General features: G+C 43.1%; 1 pseudogene; it reads left to right on the top strand.

Annotated features, from left to right (window-relative positions):
- Positions 1–18,876, top strand: part of LOC137348137 (ceramide synthase 6-like) — a 47,178-nt pseudogene continuing 28,302 nt past the window's right edge.

Consider the following 18,876-nt stretch of genomic DNA (forward strand, 5'->3'; position numbering starts at 1 on the left):
AATTTGTTTTCGAATATGTTTAACCAATCGATGAGACAGAACGGCAGGGGTCACGTTCGCTGCAAGGCTCAGACTTGCAGTCTTGTGTGTATTTGGCAGCTCCGATGATGGAGGGTAGCGTTTGGCTGCCGCTGTGGCTTTCCATTTCTGTCTGGGACGAAAGCTTCTGGCTCCCTCACAACGTCAGCAGAGCACAGCTAGAAGATTCGCTGAACCCGGTCTACCCCCGGCTCAAGGATCTGTACTTTATTCTTCCCTGGACATGGGCGATCTACGTGTTACGGCTTCTCTTTGAAAGGTAAAGGGAGAAGAGAAGGGGGGAAAAAAAACACACGCATGGGAAGGGTATGGCAAATGTAATCTTGTGTACGTGGACTATTTTTTGTCGGCAAGCTAGCACTCCCTTCTATAAATGTTGCAAACTTGTAATGAACTCTGACTTGAAAGTAACTTATTTGGGAATTTCACTTTAAGTGGCCGCCCCAAAGAGGACAACTATCCTCATAATTAGTAAATCGAGGCTTGGTCAGTTCAGCTCGGAACTCCCAACTTTACGAATAAATTCCATGGCAATGTTCCGCCGACAGACGTCGCTAGGCAATTGCTGTTTATATACATTGTCCAAGCATAAACGGGCGTCTGACACTTAGAATCATGCACAGAAGACCATTCGGCCCGTTGTGTATCTGTGCTGGCTCTTTGAATTTAGTCCCACTCCCCTTCTTTACCCCAGCCCTGCATTCTTTTTCCTTTTCAGGTATCACTTGGTCTTTTTTTTTTAACAACTTCTTCAGCTTGCATTGTTATAAAGTGCTTTCAACGTAGTAAAAACATCCCAAGGTGTAATCAAACAAAGCTTGACACTGTACCACATAAGATATTAGGACAGGTGGCCAAAGAGGTGGGTTTAAGGAGCATCTTAAAGGACAGAGAGGTAGAGAGACAGGTTTAGGGTGGGAATTCCAGGATTCAGGGCCTATACAGCATAGCCACCAATTGGAAAGTGATTAAAATAGCGAATGTGCAAGAGGGCAGAATTGGAAGAGCACTGAGATCTGGGAAGGTTGGAGATAGGGAGGCGAGAGGTCATGGAGTCATTTGAAAACAAGGGTCAGAATTTTAAAATTGAGCTGTTGCTTAAACTGGAGCCAATGTAGGTAAGTGAGTACAGGGGCGACGGGGGAATGGGATTTGGTGCAAGTTAGAATATGGGCAGCAAAAATTGGAGGATGAGCTCAAGTTTATGGAGTGTAGAAAATGGAAGGCTAGCCAGGAGAGCATATGAACATACAAATTAAGAACAGGAGTAGGCCACTCGAGCCTGCATCACCATTCAATAGGATCATGGCTGATCTGATTGTAACCTCAACTCCACATTCCTCCCTACCCCCCGATAACCTTTCACCTCCTGGCTTATCAAGAAGCTATCTGCCTTTGCCTTAAAAAATATTCAAAGACTCTGCTTCCACACCTTTTTGAAAAAGAGTTCCAAGGACTCACGTCTCTCTCATTTAAAAAAAGTTCTCCTCATCTCTGTCTTAAATGGGCAACCCCTTATTTTTAAACAGTGACCCCTAGTTTTAGATTCTCCCACAAGAGGAAACATCCTTTCCACATCCACCCTGTCAAGACCCTTAGAATCTTGTTTCAATCAGGTTGCCTCTTACTCTTCTAAACTCCAGCAAATACAGCCTAGTCTGTCCAACCTTTTCTCATAAGACAACCTGCCTATTCCAGGTATTAATCAAGTAACTTTCTCTGAACTGCTTCCAACACATTTACATCCTTCCTTAAATAAGAAGACCAATACTGTACACAGTACTCCAGAGGTGGTCTCACCGGTGCCCTGTATAACTGAAGCATAACCTCCTTACTTTTGTGTTCAATTCCTCTTGCAATAAATGATAACATTCTGTTAGCTTTCCTAATTACTTGCTGTACCTGCATACTAACCTTTTTGCAATTCATGCACTAGGACACCCAGATCCCTCTGCATCTCAGAGCATTGCAATCTCTCACCTTTTAGATAATATGCTTTTTTATTCTTCCTGCTAAAATGGACAATTTCACATTTTCCCACATTATACTCCATTTGCCAGATCTTTGCCCACTCACTTAGCCTATCTATATCCCTTTGTAGCTTCCTTATGTACTCTTCAAAACTTACTTTCCTACCTATCTTTGTGTCATCAGCAAATTTAACAAACATACCTCTGGTCCCTTCATCCCAATCATTGATATAAATTTTAAAAAGTTGAGGTCCCAGCACTGATCCCTGTAGCACACCACTCGTTACATCTTGCCAACCAGAAAATAACCCATTTATGCCTATTCTCTGTTTCCTGTTAGCTAGCCAATATTCTATCCTTGCCAAAATGTTACCCCCTACACCATGAGCTTTTATTTTCTGCAATAACCTTTGATGTGGCACCTTATCAAATGCCTTCTGGAAATCTAAGTACAGTACATCCACCTATTCCCCCTTATCCACAGCACATGTTACTTCAAAGAGCTCCAATAAATTGGTTAAACATGATTTCCCTTTCGCAAAACCATGTTGACTCTGCTTGATTACCTTGAATTTTTCTAAGTGCCCTGATATGATGTCTTTATTAATAGTTTCTAACATTTTCCCTATGACAGATGTTAAGCTAACTGGCCTGTAGTTTCCTGCTTTCTGTCTCCCTCCCTTTTTGAATAAAGGAATTACATTGGCTATTTTCCAATCTAATGGAACCTTCCCTGAATCTGGGGAATTTTGGAAAATCAAAACCAATGCATCAACTATCTCACTAGCCACTTCTTTTAGGACCCTAGGATGAAGTCCATCAGGGCCCGGGGACTTGTCAGCTCGCAGCTCCAACAATTTGTTCAGTACCACTTCCCTGGTGATTGTAATTTTCTTGAGTTCCTCCCTCTCTTCCGTTTCCTGACTTACACCTTATACTGGGATGTTACTCATATCCTCTATAGTGAAGACCGATGCAAAATACCTGTTCAATTCATCTGCCTTCTCCTTATTTTTCCTTATTAATTCCACAGATTCACTTTGTTAACTTTTCTATTTTAAATATCTATAGAAACTCTTAGTATCTGTCCTTATATTTCTCACCAGCTTTCTCTCGTACTCTGATTTTTCACTCCTTATTAATCTTTTAGTTCTTTGTTGTTTTTCATATTCTGTCCAATCTTCTGACCTGCCACCCATCTTTGCACAAATAAATGCTTTTTCTTTAAGTTTGATACTGCCTTTAACTTTTTTAGTTAACCACGAATGGTGGGTCCTCCTCATAATTTTTCTTTCTGGTTTAAATGTATCTATTCTGTGTATTCTGAAATATCCCTTTTAAATGTGCCACTGTATCTCTATTTTTATTTATTTTTTATTTTATTTTTTATTTAGAGATACAGCACTGAAACAGGCCCTTCGGCCCACCGAGTCTGTGCTGACCATCAATCACCCATTTATACTAATCCTACATTAATCCCATATTCCTACCACATCCCCACCTTCCCTCAATTCCCCTACCTATGCTAAGGACCATTTACAATGGCCAATTTACCTATCAACCTGCAAGTCTTTGGCTGTGGGAGGAAAGCAGAGCACCCGGCGAAAACCCACGCAGTCACAGGGAGAACTTGCAAACTCCGCACAGGCAGTACCCAAAATTGAACTCGGGTCGCTGGAGCTGTGAGGTGGCGGTGCTAACCACTGCGCCAATGTGCTGCCCATATTGATCTATCCCTTAACCTAATTTGCCAATTCACTTTTTCTAGCTCTGCTTTCAGGCCCTCGTAATTGCCCTTATTTAAGTTTAAAATACTAGTCTTAGACCCACTCTTCTCTCCCTCAAACTGAATGTAAAATTCAATAATATGATCGCTGCTGCCGAGGGGCACCTTCACTGAGGTCATTAATCCTATCTCGTTGCACTATACCAGGTCTAGTATAGCCTGCTCTCTGGTTGGTTCTTCTGCTCTAAGAAACTATCCCAAAAACATTCTATGAACTCCTCATCTAGGCTACCCTTTTTCCATCTGATTTTTCCAATCTATATGTAGATTAAAATACCCCATGATTATTGCTGTACCTTTCTGACAAGCACCCATTATTTCTTCCTTTATATCCCGTCTTACATTGTGGTTACTGTTAGGGGGCCTTACACCACTTCCACAAGTGACTTCTTGCCTTTATCATTTCTCATCTCGACCCAAACTGCTTCGACATCCCAGTTTCCTGAACTTAGGTCATCCCTCTTTATTGTGCTAATACCATCATTAATTAACAGAGCCACCCCTCCACCTTTTCCTAGTTTCCTGTCCTTCCTAAATGTCATATACCCTTCAGTATTCAGGTCCCAATCTATGCCATCTTGCAGCCATGTCTCTAATGGCTATCAGATTGTACTTAGTGCAAATAGAAATAAATATCAGTTCATCTGTTTTCTTTCGATACTACGAGCATTCAGATACAGGGCCTTTAGTTTTGTCCTTTTATTATTTTTGTAACCTCTAGCCTTGTCTGCTGATTTATTCTTAGATATGTAATCACTGTCTCTTTATCTTTTCCCACATTAATACCTTTCTCTCTTGCCTTGTCTCTACTCTTTGATTTATCACATCTTTCGCAACCACTGAATAGAGAGATACAGCACTGAAACAGGCCCTTCGGCTCACCGAGTCTGTGCCAACCATCAACCACCCATTTATACTAATCTTACGTTAATCCCATATTCCCTACCACATCCCCACCTTCCCTCAATTCTCCTACCACCTACCTATACTAGGGTCAATTTACAATCACCAATTTACCTATCAACCTGCAAGTCTTTGGCTGTGGGAGAAACCGGGGCACCCGGCAGAAACCCACGCGGTCACAGGGAGAACTTGCAAACTCCGTGCAGGCAGTACCCAGAACTGAACCTAGGTCACTGGAGCTGTGAGGCTGCAGTGCTAACCACTGGCCACTGTGTCACCCAGACTCCCAAATTTGTTCCCTTGCCCCCACTATTTAGTTTAAAACCCTCTCTACTTCCCTAGTTATGCGGCTCGCTAGAACACCAGTCCCAGCACGGTTCAGGTGTAGACTGTCCCAACGGTACAGTCCCCACTTTTCCCAATACTGATGCCAGTGCCCCACGAACCGGAACCCACTTCTACCACTCCAGTCTTTGAGCCACGCATTCATTTCTCTAATCTTATTTGCCCTACTTCAATTTGCATGTGGCTCAGGTAATCAGAGATTATTACCTTTTGAGGTTCTGCTTAATTTGGTGCCTAGCTCCTCATATTGACTATGCAGAACCGCTTTCCTTATCCTGCCTATGTCATTGGTACCTACATGGACCATGACAATTGGATCCTTCCCCTCCCACTGCAAGTTCTTCTCCAGCCTTAAGCAGATGTCGCGAACCTTGGCACTGGGCAGGCAACACAGCCTTCTGGACTTTCACTTTTTGCTGAAGAGATAAATCCCATTCACTATACTGTCCCCTAATACCACTACTTGCTTTTTTTTCTTCCCCCACTTGAACAGCTTCCTGTACCATGGTCAGTCTGCTCATGCAATCTACAGCCCTCGCTCTTGTCCATACAAGCTGCATGAACCTTGAACTTGTTGCTCCATTGCAAGGGCTGAAGCTCCTCCACTCCAACCTTTGAGTTCACCTTCCCTGCCTGACTCGCAGTCACACTCTCCTGTCCCTGACCACTACCCAAAACAGATAATCGTATCCCAAGGGGTGAGAATGCCTTCTGGAACAAAGTGTCCAGGTAACTTTCCCCCTCCTTGATGCATCGCAGTGTCTGCAGCTTGGCCTCCAGCTCAATGATTCTGAGCCGAAGCTCCTCAAGCCACAGATGCTTACTACAGACATGGTTGCCACGGATTGCCGTGGCATCCAGGAGCTCCCACATACTGCAGCCATGACACAGCATCTATTCTGCCATCTTTATTGTGTTAATTTAATTTAATTTATTTTCTCAATTAATTTATAGTTCCCCTCCCTTACCAAACTTCCTTCTTCACACCCTCTGCCTTCCAACAGCACTCAGTGTTGCTTCTCTGCACTGAGAATTCCCTGAATTTATACTCTCGGAAAACAATTGGAATAGTCAAGTCTAGAAGTAACAAAGGCATGGATGAGGATTTCAGCAGCAAATGAGCTGAGGCAGGGGCAGAGTTGGGCGAGGTGTAGAGGTGTAAGTAGGTGATCTTGGTTGTGGGTAGACGTGAGCAGAAACACATCTCTGGGTCAAATACAACACCAAGGTTGCAGACAGTCTGTTTCAATGTCGGGCAGCTGCCAGGTAGAGGGATGGAATTGGTGTCTAGGGAGCTGTGTTTGTGTCGGGGCTGAAGACCATGGTTTTGGTCTTAATATTTAGTTGGAAGGAGTTTCTGCTCGTGCAGTACTGGATGTTGGACAAGCAATCTGAAAGTTTAGAGACAGTGGAGCGGTCGAGAGAGGTGGTGAGGTCAAGGTGGGTTTTGTCAATGCACGTGTGGAAACTGATGCTGTGTTTTCGGTTGATGTCACTGACAGGCTGCATTTAGGTGAGAAATAGGAAGGGGCCAATGATAGATCCTTGGGGATCACCAGAAGTAATGGTGCGGGAGCAAGAAGAGACATCATTGCAGGTGATTCTTTGGCTACGACTGGATAGATCAGAATGGAGCCAGGAGAGGCATTTGGGGAGCAGAGTGTGGTCAACTGTGTCAAAGGCTGCAGAAAGGTTGAGAATGACGCGGAGGGATAACTTACTATAGTTAGAGTCACATAGGATGTCAGAAATGATCAGGGCCGTTTCAATACCGTGGCAGGCGCGGCCACCTGATTGGAGGGGCTCAGACATGGAGTTCCGGGAAAGATGGGCACGGATTTGGGAAGTGATAACACATTCAAGGACTTCGGTGGATGGAATAATAGTGTAATTAATTTCTATTTGCCAATGGATACTACATCAAATTCCAAGCATGTAGTGTCCTTCTATTATGTCTAAATGTCAATGAAAAACATTTTTTAAAAAGTTTGGATTGTAGCTTCACTCAAACTAATGAACACTTAATAACGATAGGTGATACTTGTTTGATCGTGTTTATTGTTACAAGGTGTTATTATCATCTGCAATTTTTTTCTGCTTTTTTGCCGCTTACCTTATCTAAAAGCATTAACTGGGTACAGTTAAATACTCTGGTGAACCTCGTCCAAATGCCCATTATTCATCTGTGATCCTTGATAGTTTATTTGAATGTTGGGGCGTCACAGTCAAACCAAATCCTATCCTCACCCAACCCTCAATGCAGTGGTCCACCTGGGTAGCAATCATAAATCAAACCTGGGCCCTTCTAGGACTCCGCTATCTCCTCAGTAAACATGCTTACACACCAGGAGCAATGCATGAAGTTTGCAAAACTAGTAAAGTCAAGGTACATGCAGGGTCAAATCACACTCGCGTATACACATACCACACCAGATAAGTCAGAGTCCACATGACATCAAATGGTTTTCTTTAACTTCAGAAAATATATGAGGCATATATGGATGCATTCATTTAGGGATCATTACATATAATCAGGAGTGAGAGTAGTACTTGCATGGCAACACAAAAGAGGTAGCGGACTTGGGACATTGGTTGCTGGGCATGGACATGTGAGAAGGTGTTTCAAAGTTACTTTGGTGTTTGGTATTTACCTGCATATTTTAGTAGTATTTTGGTCAAGTTCCCTTAATCAGGAAGGGCATTAGTGCAATCCCTGTTCTGCACTGTTGTAGCTGATCTGAAATTTGGATGAGATGTAAAACAAAAAGGCTGCTGACTCGCTTTCATCCATTTTACTCCAGCGCACAGTCAAAATTACTTCCACTGTCTCAGGTTAGACATGAATAATGGGAGAGGAACTTTTCCCTCTTTATTCAATGGGCGCTGAGGCTAATTGTATTGCTGGTCCGATTGAGATGAGCTAATAATACTGCACAGACTAAAATAAAAATCGAGACCTTCCTGCTCTGGATGGTTTATGTACTTGTTGTGCAAACTCATTAATCTATGAGAGACCTCCATCAGTAATTTTCTATGGAGACAAAGAGCAAACTGAACCTCCAGTGAGATGCTTCTTGCCTCTGTCCACTGATGACTTAGCCTATCTGGAAAATGCCTAAAATGGAGTTGTGTATTTAATTTGCAGGACCAACTCTGCACCAAATACGCAAAGAATTCTGATTTGTGCCTTGTCTGCTCTAGTAGTAAAGCCATTACCTTTCCAGAAATTGAGCCAAAGCTAATAGCAACGTCACATCGCCAAGCCCAGTGATTCTTACCAACGTAGAATCATAGAATTTTACAGCACAGGAGGAGGCCATCCAGCCCGAGAACTATGCCAACTCTCTGAGCAGTCTACCCTTTCCCCATACCCTTTTTAAATTTATTTTTTACAAATAACTATCCATTTCCCTTTTTAAAAGCTACCAACAACATATAGAATCATTATGTAGAATCATCATGCCTTTAACATAGTAAAATGTCCCAAGGCACTTCATAGGAGAGTTATCAAACAAAATTGGACACTAAGCCACATAATGATATCTGAGGCCAGATGAGCAAAGGCTTGGTCAAAGAGGTAGGTTTTAAGAAGCATCTTAAATGAGGTGAGAGAGAATTCCAGAGCTTACGGCCCAGGCAGCTAAAGGCACGGTCGCCAACAGTGAAGCAATCACCATTGTTTCTGGTAGTGCATCGCATGTCCTAGCATTTCTCTGTTTCTAAAAATAATTTTTTAACCTCTCCCTTTGTTCTTTTAGCGAGGATCTTAAATTTATTCGCTTTAGTTTCAAATTCACTATCTAGTGAAAATAAATTCTCCTTATTTAACTTAGCAAATTGTGCAAAATTTTGAACATCTTTATCCAATTTCCTCATAACCATCTCTGCTCAAATGAAAAGTGCACCAGATTCCCTTCATATCCGTGTACCATTTTAACAAATCACACTTGTACCCTTTCCATGGTTTTGATATCCTACCTAAAACAGGGCAGTCAATAATATACTAAAGGGAGCCTAACTAATGTATTTGTTTAACATTATCTCTCAGCTATTTGTTGTGGCAAGCAATGCAAAGAAGTGGCATCACATTACATTTTCTCACTTGGTGAGTTTCAAAGGCAGTTACTGAGTAGAGACATTAGGGGAAGCGAAAAAAAAATAGAAGGCAAATTTCCCAAATACAAGTGGCAGACTAGTACTATTGACAAATACTAGTGGCACAATATAGAACACTACTGACAAATATCAATGGCAGACTGTACAGCATGCCAATTCTGTAAGTTTGTTAACACCTTTTGTGTGCTGTGTCACTATTTTCCTCAGTATTAACTATACTCCCCAATGTGGTGTCCACTGCAGATTTTAATATTGTACTTCTGATTCCTGAATCCAAATTGTTTAGTAACGGTGAACAACAGTAGTCCCAACACTGATCCCTGTAGAACACCACCTCGCACTTTCTTCCAGTCTGAGTAACTACCTCTAACCTCTAATCGCTGTGTTCTGTTTTGTAGCCAGTTAACTATCTATTCTGCCACTTGCTCCCTGACTCCACGTGCTCTGACCTTAGTCATGAGTTTGCTATGCAGTACCTTATCAAAGGCCTCTTGAAAATCCAAGATTATTACATTCACTGCATTATCTTTGTCCACGTTTTTTTTTACTACTTCCAAGAATTCAATAAGATTGATCAAGCATGACCTCTTTTGAAATCTGTTCTGACTATCCTTTTATATTTTTGATTTATAGATGTTTTCTAATATATCTTTGAGTAAAGATTCCATTATCTTTTCTGCGATCGATACTAAGCAAAATGGTCTACAGTACCCGAACTTTTTCTATCTCCCTTTCTAGAAATAGGAATAACACTACCTGTCCACCAACCCTTTGGCACCACTCTTTTTTATTGAATTTTTAGATATCTACATATAATGAGTTTCTGCTATCTCATCCCTAGTTTTTTTTAGTATGCTTGAATACATTCCATTCAGACCAGGGGTTTTATCCTTTCTAGCTATGACTATTGTTACAGCCACGTAGTGAGGGGTGTGGATGGTTTCCACTTTTCAACTCCCACCTGACCGCAACAAGTGTTTTTTGTTATTAGGGTTTTATTTGCCAAATAAACAGACAGCAACAGGTTTTCTTGTAGGTTTAAAACAGAAGATTAATTATTTATTGAGCAATGTGCCTTATCCCGAAATTGTTGCAACCCCATCCAATGACGCATGCGCACACACGAAGAAACAGATAGGGAGGAAAAGGGGTAAGTAGTTTGAAGTGGGGTAGAGTTTCGGGGTTCATGGTAAACCTGTTGAATTTTCTCGGTCTATTTCTCTTTAATTGCAGGCCTGAGGTGTTTGTAGATTTCTCTGTTGGTTGAAAGTTCAGTTTGAAGCTAGTGAATCACTTCCAGTTCTCTGCTGCACAGGTTGAAATGTAGAATTCACAGCATGGCATCTTCCTTTTGGCCTACTGGATTTTTTTCCCCAGCTCTCAGCTGGACAAGCTTTGGGGATGCAGTTGTGTGTGTGTGTGTGTCCCCAGAGAGCTACCTTTTAAGCTAAAAGTCTCTCTCATCCTGCTTTTGTTGAGAGACACAGATCTTCCTTCCTGTGGTGACTGACAATGGCCCAGGATATGGCTACTTCACACCTTCATTGTTTCAGAAGAACTCATTCAATTCAAAATGATTCTTGATGGGTGTAATTGACACCTCTTAGTTTCGGAATGTATTCTTCTGTCCTTGCCAGATGGTAAACAGTTTGAATATACAAGGCCAAGTCTTTTGACTTTCGGCAGCCATTTTTTCCAGCATTTGGTCCACTTTTTAAAAGAAAAGTCAATTTTTATAACTTTTCAGGTTGAGTTCTTGTATTTTCAATCACTGCACTTTACGTGAGCGTAACACTATTCTATCAATTATCTCTCCCCTTCCCCTCTTAAATGTCTTGAGATCTTTTTTTAAAAATCTCTTTTAATCTCATGTCCATCATGTTAGTCTCCCTGGTGAAAATTGAGGCAAAGTAACTGTTCAATATTTCTGCCACTTCATCGTCATTACCTGTGAATTTATCTTGTGCATCCCTTGGGGGCCCGATCTCTATCCTTATTTTCCTTTTGTTATTCATGTGTTTGTAGAATCATTTGCTATTTCTTTTTATATTCTTGATAATGTAGTTTTTTCTTTGCCCTACTTATATTCACTGTAGGATTTCTCTTTAGTTCAATTTTCCCTTATTTCTTTATTCATCCAAGGTGTTGTATTATTGGTTAGTTTATTTGTGCTTTTAAGCAGAATATATTTCCCCTGAACTCTATTTATTACCTTTTTTAAAAAAAAAATCCCACTGCTGTTCTATCTCCTTTGTTTGTCAATTTAAAAAAAAAACCCTTGTTCCATCCTCATCATCTCAAAATTAGCTTTATTGCAATCTCGTTTTTTAAATATTTTTTTATAAATAGTTACTTTCAAAAGGGAAGTGGATATATACTTGAACAGGAAAAAGATTTGTAGGGCGATGGGGAAAGAGCAGGGCAGTGTGTCTAATTGCATAGCTCTTTCAAAGAGCTAGCACAGACACCATGGGCTAAATGGCTTCCTTCTGTGCTGTATGATCCTATGACCGAAGCTCACCACTGACAAAGTGTCAGACTATGGAGCAGTTGTCTGTTTGCAATTGGTTTTCTTTTTCCGTAAATCTCCTTAAGCATCTCTTTTTTTTTTGTGGGTGAGAGAATGGTCTTGAAATCTGCTTTCAGGCTGGCTCTACCTACAAGAGAGGAATGTCAGACCAGTCTTGAGTGACTGGCTGTTTAACTTATCCCTCCTGGTGGGAAAGCACTTAGCCTTTACTCAGCACCTCAGATGTGTTGGCGAGTTGTGGCATGAATACGTGTCCTACCAATTCATGGTGTTAACCAAAGACAGAAAATTCTCCTTTTCTAAACAGTTCTGAAATTCTGTCGGTAGTCAGTAGGATTTTTAGGCCTGATTGCTTTCTCCTGTTTCGAAAAATATTTTTCAAAATCTACTATATGCTCTCAATTATGCTATAACTATGCTAGTTATTTTAATGTTGTTGTGTTTTCTTTGTGTTAGGTGGTCTTTATCTCAGAACTTATATATTATGCACTTAATAATAGACTTGTGAATATATGTGCACTATTCTTCTTCTTTGGCCTCCTTGTCTCGGGAGATAATGGGTAAGCGCCTGGAGGTGGTCAGTGGTTTGTGGAGCATCGCCTGGAGTGGCTATAAAGGCAAATACTAAAGTGACAGACTCTTCCACAGGTGCTGCAGAAAAAATTGGTTGTCGGGACTGTTACACAGTTGGCTCTCCCCTTGCGCTTCTGTCTTTTTTCCTGCCAACTGCTAAGTCTCTTCGACTCGCAACACTTTAGCCCCACCTTTATGGCTGCCCGCCAGCTCTGACGATCGCTGGCAACTGACTCCCACGACTTGTGATCAATGTCACAGGACTTCATGTCGCGTTTGCAGACGTCTTTAAAGCGGAGACATGGACGGCCGGTAGGTCTGATACCAGTGGCGAGCTCGCTGTACAATGTGTCCTTGGGGATCCTGCCATCTTCCAGGCGGCTCACATGGCCAAGCCATCTCAAGCGCCGCTGACTCAGTAGTGTGTATAAGCTGGGGATGTTGGCCGCCTCGAGGACTTCTGTGTTGGAGATACGGTCCTGCCACCTGATGCCAAGGATTCTCCGGAGGCAGCGAAGATGGAATGAATTGAGACGTCGCTCTTGGCTGACATACGTTGTCCAGGCCTCGCTGCCATAGAGCAAGGTACTGAGGACACAGGCTTGATACACTCGGACTTTTGTGTTCCGTGTCAGTGTGCCATTTTCCCACACTCTCTTGGCCAGTCTGGACATAGCAGTGGAAGCCTTTCCCATGCGCTTGTTGATTTCTGCATCGAGAGACAGGTTACTGGTGATAGTTCAGCCTAGGTAGGTGAACTCTTGAACCACTTCCAGAGCGTGGTCGCCTATATTGATGGATGGAGCATTTCTGACGTCCTGCCCCATGATGTTCGTTTTCTTGAGGCTGATGGTTAGGCCAAATTCGTTGCAGGCAGCTGCAAACCTGTCAATGAGACTCTGCAGACACTCTTCAGTGTGAGATGTTAATGCAGCATCGTCAGCAAAGAGGAGTTCTCTGATGAGGACTTTCCGTACTTTGGTCTTCGCTCTTAGGAGGGCAAGGTTGAACAACCTGCCACCTGATCTTATGTGGAGGAAAATTCCTTCTTCTGAAGACTTGAACGCGTGTGAGAGCAGCAGGTAGAAGAAAATCCCAAACAGTGTAGGTGCGAGAACACAGCCCTGTTTCACGCCACTCAGGATAGGGAAGGGGTCTGATGAGGCGCCGCTATGCTGAATTGTGCCTTTCATATTGTCATGGAATGAGGTGATGATACTTTGGTGGACATCCGGTATTTTCTAGTAGTCTGAAGAGACCACGTCTGCTGCCGAGGTCAAAGGCTTTGGTGAGATCAATGAAAGCAACGTAGAGGGGCATCTGTTGTTCGCGGCATTTCTCCTGTAGCTGACGAAGGGAGAACAGCATGTCAATGGTCGATCTCTCGATAATGGTCGATAATAGACTTGTGAATATATGTGCACTATATACAATGGAAACCACAGAATTGTGTATATTGTTCTACAGCCATCCTATTTATAAATGTGGTGTCATATATTTATATAACAATGCTGTGAAATCTCAACGCTGTAAATGTTACCTTAGTTTCACAAGTTTAGTATGGGTTTTACAGAGGTGTAGCAGTATCTGACACAATCCGTGATGGACTATGACAAATGGATTGTGACAAATATTTTTATATTTTTTATTTTTATATTAGAGATACAGCACTGAAACAGGCCCTTTGGCCCACCGAGTCTGTGCCAACCATCAACCACCCATTTATACTAATCCTGCACTAATCCCATATTCCTACCACATCCCCACCTGTCCCTATATTTCCCTACCACCTACCTATACTAGGGGCAATTTTTTTATAATAGCCAATTTACCTACCAACCTGCAAGTCTTTTGGCATGTGGGAGGAAACCGGAGCACCCGGAGAAAACCCACGCAGACACAGGGAGAACTTGCAAACTCCACACAGGCAGTACTCAGAATTGAACCCAGGTCGCTGGAGCTGTGAGGCTGCAGTGCTAACCACTGCGCCACTGTGCCGCCCTTGCCACAGTCTATTTTGGTAGGATTTCTTGCAGTTCCATCAGATGCGGAATCACACAGTCACAGGGTCATTTTCACTATTAAAATAACTGCAAGCTGGTGCCATGCTGTGTTAGCTGTGCTTGTGTGTATTCTCAAAATTTCTGTTTTTATGGTTTTAGGTTTATCGCAACCCCATTTGCTAAGTTCCTTGGAGTAAACTGTAGGCCAATCCAGAAGGCTCAACAAAACATCGTTCTGGAAAAAGTGTTCAAAGATATAACTACGGTGAGACTATATTGACTGAGTCTTGGAAATAATTATTACAGGGGGATAAGTTTTAGAAGAACTTAAGCTAAATAAATACAGTTGCACCAAATGTTTACAAATATAGAAAATGAACTGTTTGTTTCTAAAATTAATTGTCTCATTTTACATAACGCTCATCACCAACAGCTTGCCTTATATAGCTCCTTTAATGTAGAACGTCCCAAGCTGCTGCAGAAAGATGTAAGCGGACAAAAAAATGGAAACCAGGCCAAAGAAGAAAATATTGGGAGGGGGTTTGGGCAAGGAAGTGGGATTCAAGGAGGATCTTCCAGGAGGAGGGCAGTGGAGGGGTTTTGGGAGGAAATTCCAGAGTGTGGCGCCTCAATGGCCGAAGGTGTGGCCAGCAATGGTGAGGCAAAAGGAGGAAGTGATACACAAGAGGTCAGTAAGAAGAATGGAGAACTCTGCAGGTGGGGGTTGTGCGGTTAGGTCTGGAGAAGGTTACAGAGATCGGGAGGGGCAGAGCTATGAAGGGATTTAAACATGAGGATGAGAATTACAACTTTGAGGCATTGGGGGACTGGAAGCCAATGTGGGTCACCCAGGACAGGAGTGATGGGTGAGCAGTACTTGATCAGGATTGGATATTGAGAACATAATTTTGGATGAGCTGCAGTTTACAGATTGTGGAGGATGATAGGCCAGGAAAGATTGTATAAAATAATCAAGCATGCAGGTGACAAAAGCATGGCTGAATCTTACAGCAGTTGTTGGGCTGAGGCCAGGTGAAAATGGCAATGTTATGTGAGCTTCTGGTGAAATCACCCAGTATATTTTATATGGTGAGGTTCAAGTTTGTATTCTGTGGTTTATTTTCCCTTACCCAAATTATTGACTTTTTTAAAGGATTCTACACTTTCAAATCTACACTTTGATACTTTCAGGTCAGTCCTAATTTTTATCCCCTTGTTTTGAGTGTATTTTTATCTTGCTGACTACCATGGTAATGAATTTCAAAATCACGAATGGGCCGAATTGATATCTGGGTAAAGATTCTCTAATGAACTGCTCAATACACCCTTTGTTAAACAGCCTACCATTGTACAAGAGATGCTGGCGGAATTTTACGCCACCCCAGCGAGCCAGATAGTGGCGGGGAGGGTGGTGTAAAATTGAGCAGAAGGCTCCGGGAGGCCTTCCCCTCCCGCTCCCGCCTCCGCCCCACTTTACTTGGGCTGGAGTGGGTGGGGGTGGGGGGCGAAAAACGGGCTGCCGGCCCCAGGCCAATCAAGTCCCTTAAGTGGCAACGTACGGCCACTTAAGGGCCTTCCACCACCTCCACAGGGATTTTACCCATGGCAAGTGGGTGTCTGGGAGACGTGAAAGGCCGCCCAGTGAAATCTGGCAGCCTCTCACCGCACCCGGGGGGGGGGGGAGCCCGGACAAACGGGCACAGGGTGCCCGATTGAGGGCTGCCCCTGCTTCCCCAATCACTCCCAGGACCTGAGATGACCCCCTTCCCCTTCCCCCCCCCCCCCCCCCCACACGACCACCCTTGCCTCGCCCGAATGCGACAGATCACACCGTCGAGGCAAACCAAACTTACCTGTAGTCCTGGCTCCATGGGCCAAATGGCCTACTCTTGCTCCTATTTTCTATGTTTCTATGTCCTCAGCTGGGCTGCAGTCCCAGCAGTTGCCACCGCTCCTCGTGGCGCTGCTGGGACTAAGAGCTGCTGGCCTGATGATTGGCCGGCAGCTCAATGAGGCAGGACTTCCTCCCTCAAGCGGTGGAAGTCCCACCTCGGAACAATTAAAACCTGGGGACCCGTAAAATGCAGGTTGGATCCCCAGGCCGGGCGGAAGCGGGTTCGCCACGGACCTTTATGTCGATGGTCAGTTCCCGTCTGCCCAACGTAGAATTTGGCCCGCTATGTTTCCATGAGGCTTCTGTGGAGTGGTCATAAATCCTGGTTTCTCTCTCAGGTAGTAGAGCTTTCATTTCCTTTGGTATAACAAAAGATAATTATATTAAAGGTCTACCAGTTGGTTATGTAGGTTGTTATGTCAATTGGGAACTTGTAATCCAGAGAAATAATTTCTGATACTTAATCAATTTTATGTGGCTATTTTAATTATTTTGCAGGAACCTGGTAAAAATCATCTGACTCGTTTGGCAAAACAGCTGGATTGGGATACAAAGAAAGTTATACAATGGTTCAAGCTACGGCGATACCAGGACAGACCAAGTCTTCTGACAAAATTCTGCGAGAGCATGTAATTGATTGTTGCCATGCCACGTTTTCCAACGTACCATTTGAGAACTCAAACATTTTGCTCTCTTCACCTGTAGCGAGTTGTTTTTTTTTCTAGTGGTCTTCCCCATTTCATACCCCACTCATGGCTGAGAGGGTGGGTGAATGACCTCCCAGGTCCCTGCCAATACCACTCTGCAAGCAATTCCCCAGGAGTGTTCATGAGGGATGGGTGTGTTTTTACTGCTGATTTCCTTTGCTCCCTGGAGCAAATCATCTGTGCTTCATTTGGTTCCTTTGGTGAATAGAATTTGCATAGATTGGGCTGGGAATTGCATTGACATAGATTGTTTTTTCATATGAATGTGGCATGATGGAGATCAGCATATCCGAGTGCTAACATAAGGTGCAGATTCAATCCCTCATTCTCTGCACTTCTTGATCTCAGCCAGGCAGAGGCCAGAGAGCTGAGGGAAGAGTTGGAGGAAGAGGCCTGAATATGCTCTGCTCACGCGCCTCCTATATTATAAATTGTCACTAGTGTAGGTAGGTGGTAGGGAAATATAGGGACAGGTGGGGATGTTTGGTAGGAATATGGGGTTAGTGTAGGATTAGTATAAATGGGTGGTTGAGGGGCGGCGCAGTGGTTAGCACCGCAGCCTCACAGCTCCAGGGACCCGGGTTCGATTCCGGGTACTGCCTGTGTGGAGTTTGCAAGTTCTCCCTGTGTCTGCGTGGGTTTTCTCCGTGTGCTCCGGTTTCCTCCCACAAGCCAAAAGACTTGCAGGTTGATAGGTAAATTGGCCATTATAAATTGTCACTAGTATAGGTAGGTGGTAGGGAAATATAGGGATAGGTGGGGATGTTTGTTGGGAATATGGGATTAGTGTAGGATTAGTATAAAATGGGTGGTTGATGTTCGGCACAGACTCGGTGGGCCGAAGGGCCTGTTTCAGTGCTGTATCTCTAATCTAATCTAATCCTAGCACGAGGATTCTGTTGAAAGCATAAGAGCCGGTCAGCTTTCCAGTGGGTGGTCCAGAGGCAAAAGTGATAGCAAAGTTGTGGAACTGGGTAGAGATGGAAGAAATTAGTGAGTTATTTAATGAGATAACTTTTAAAAGTTTTTAATAACAGTAATTTGCCTTTATGGAATGATAAAATTTGATTGCATATGTGTAGGTTTAGCAATGGGTATCAATTGGACTTCTGAGCGTAAAATGGATGCAATAAATCTCAATTTCAGGGACCAACATCGTGTGCCTCAAAGACACTTGAAAAACATTCATCCTGAAATTAGGTCGGGCCATCTTTTTAAGTGGCCCTGGCAGTCACCTAAAACAAGCATTACGTCTCTTGTGTAAATAAGTACGGAGCTTAATGCCTGTATTAGTTCCTCTCACAGGCGTTGGGTTGGGATGAGCAGAGCAAATGTCAAGCCTGGCCCACTCAGGATTCTTCAGCGGCTTAAGCAGCGGCTGCTGACTAAAAGCAAATTTACAACCTTCCTGAGGAACGGGAGCACTTATCCCAATGCATAGCATTCCTGCCGGCTGCAATTGGCCTCACTCCTGGTGTTCTCTACCCCACCTGCTACTAACCTGAGGCTATTGCTGACAAGGCAGTCAGCCTAAAATTAATCACTGCAGAAGAACGAGCTGCCTGTGGAAGAATGACCTGCTGCTCACTCGCATTATTTAGATGAGGCCTGTGGCCTAATTTCAGCCCAGCCTTGGACTTCCCAGTCTGAGCACATACTCCCTACACAGCACTGGGCCCAATGTATTTATAAAGAATTAGTTGTCAAATATTAGCTCCAACTTGTTACAGTAAAAAAACATTCAGTAGGCTTGTGAAGCTTAATTTTCTAATACTGCCAGAACCTTCAGTTATAAGTGGGAGTGCCATTGAGACCAGGATTGCCCTGGAGTTTCCAGGAATTAAAGAATAATTTGCAGGACATTGCTGTAAGTGACGCTGATGAAAGATCATAGTGGCATTCAAAATTGTGTTTTCTTAAAAATTTTCATTGAACATTTTTGTTTGTTAGTTCCAAAAATATCAGATATGGTGAAAAAAGGTCTGTTTGTCTCTGGGTAATAAAGAACCT

The sequence above is a fragment of the Heterodontus francisci genome, chromosome 33 (assembly GCF_036365525.1).
Source record: "Heterodontus francisci isolate sHetFra1 chromosome 33, sHetFra1.hap1, whole genome shotgun sequence".
Lineage (NCBI taxonomy): Eukaryota > Metazoa > Chordata > Chondrichthyes > Heterodontiformes > Heterodontidae > Heterodontus > Heterodontus francisci.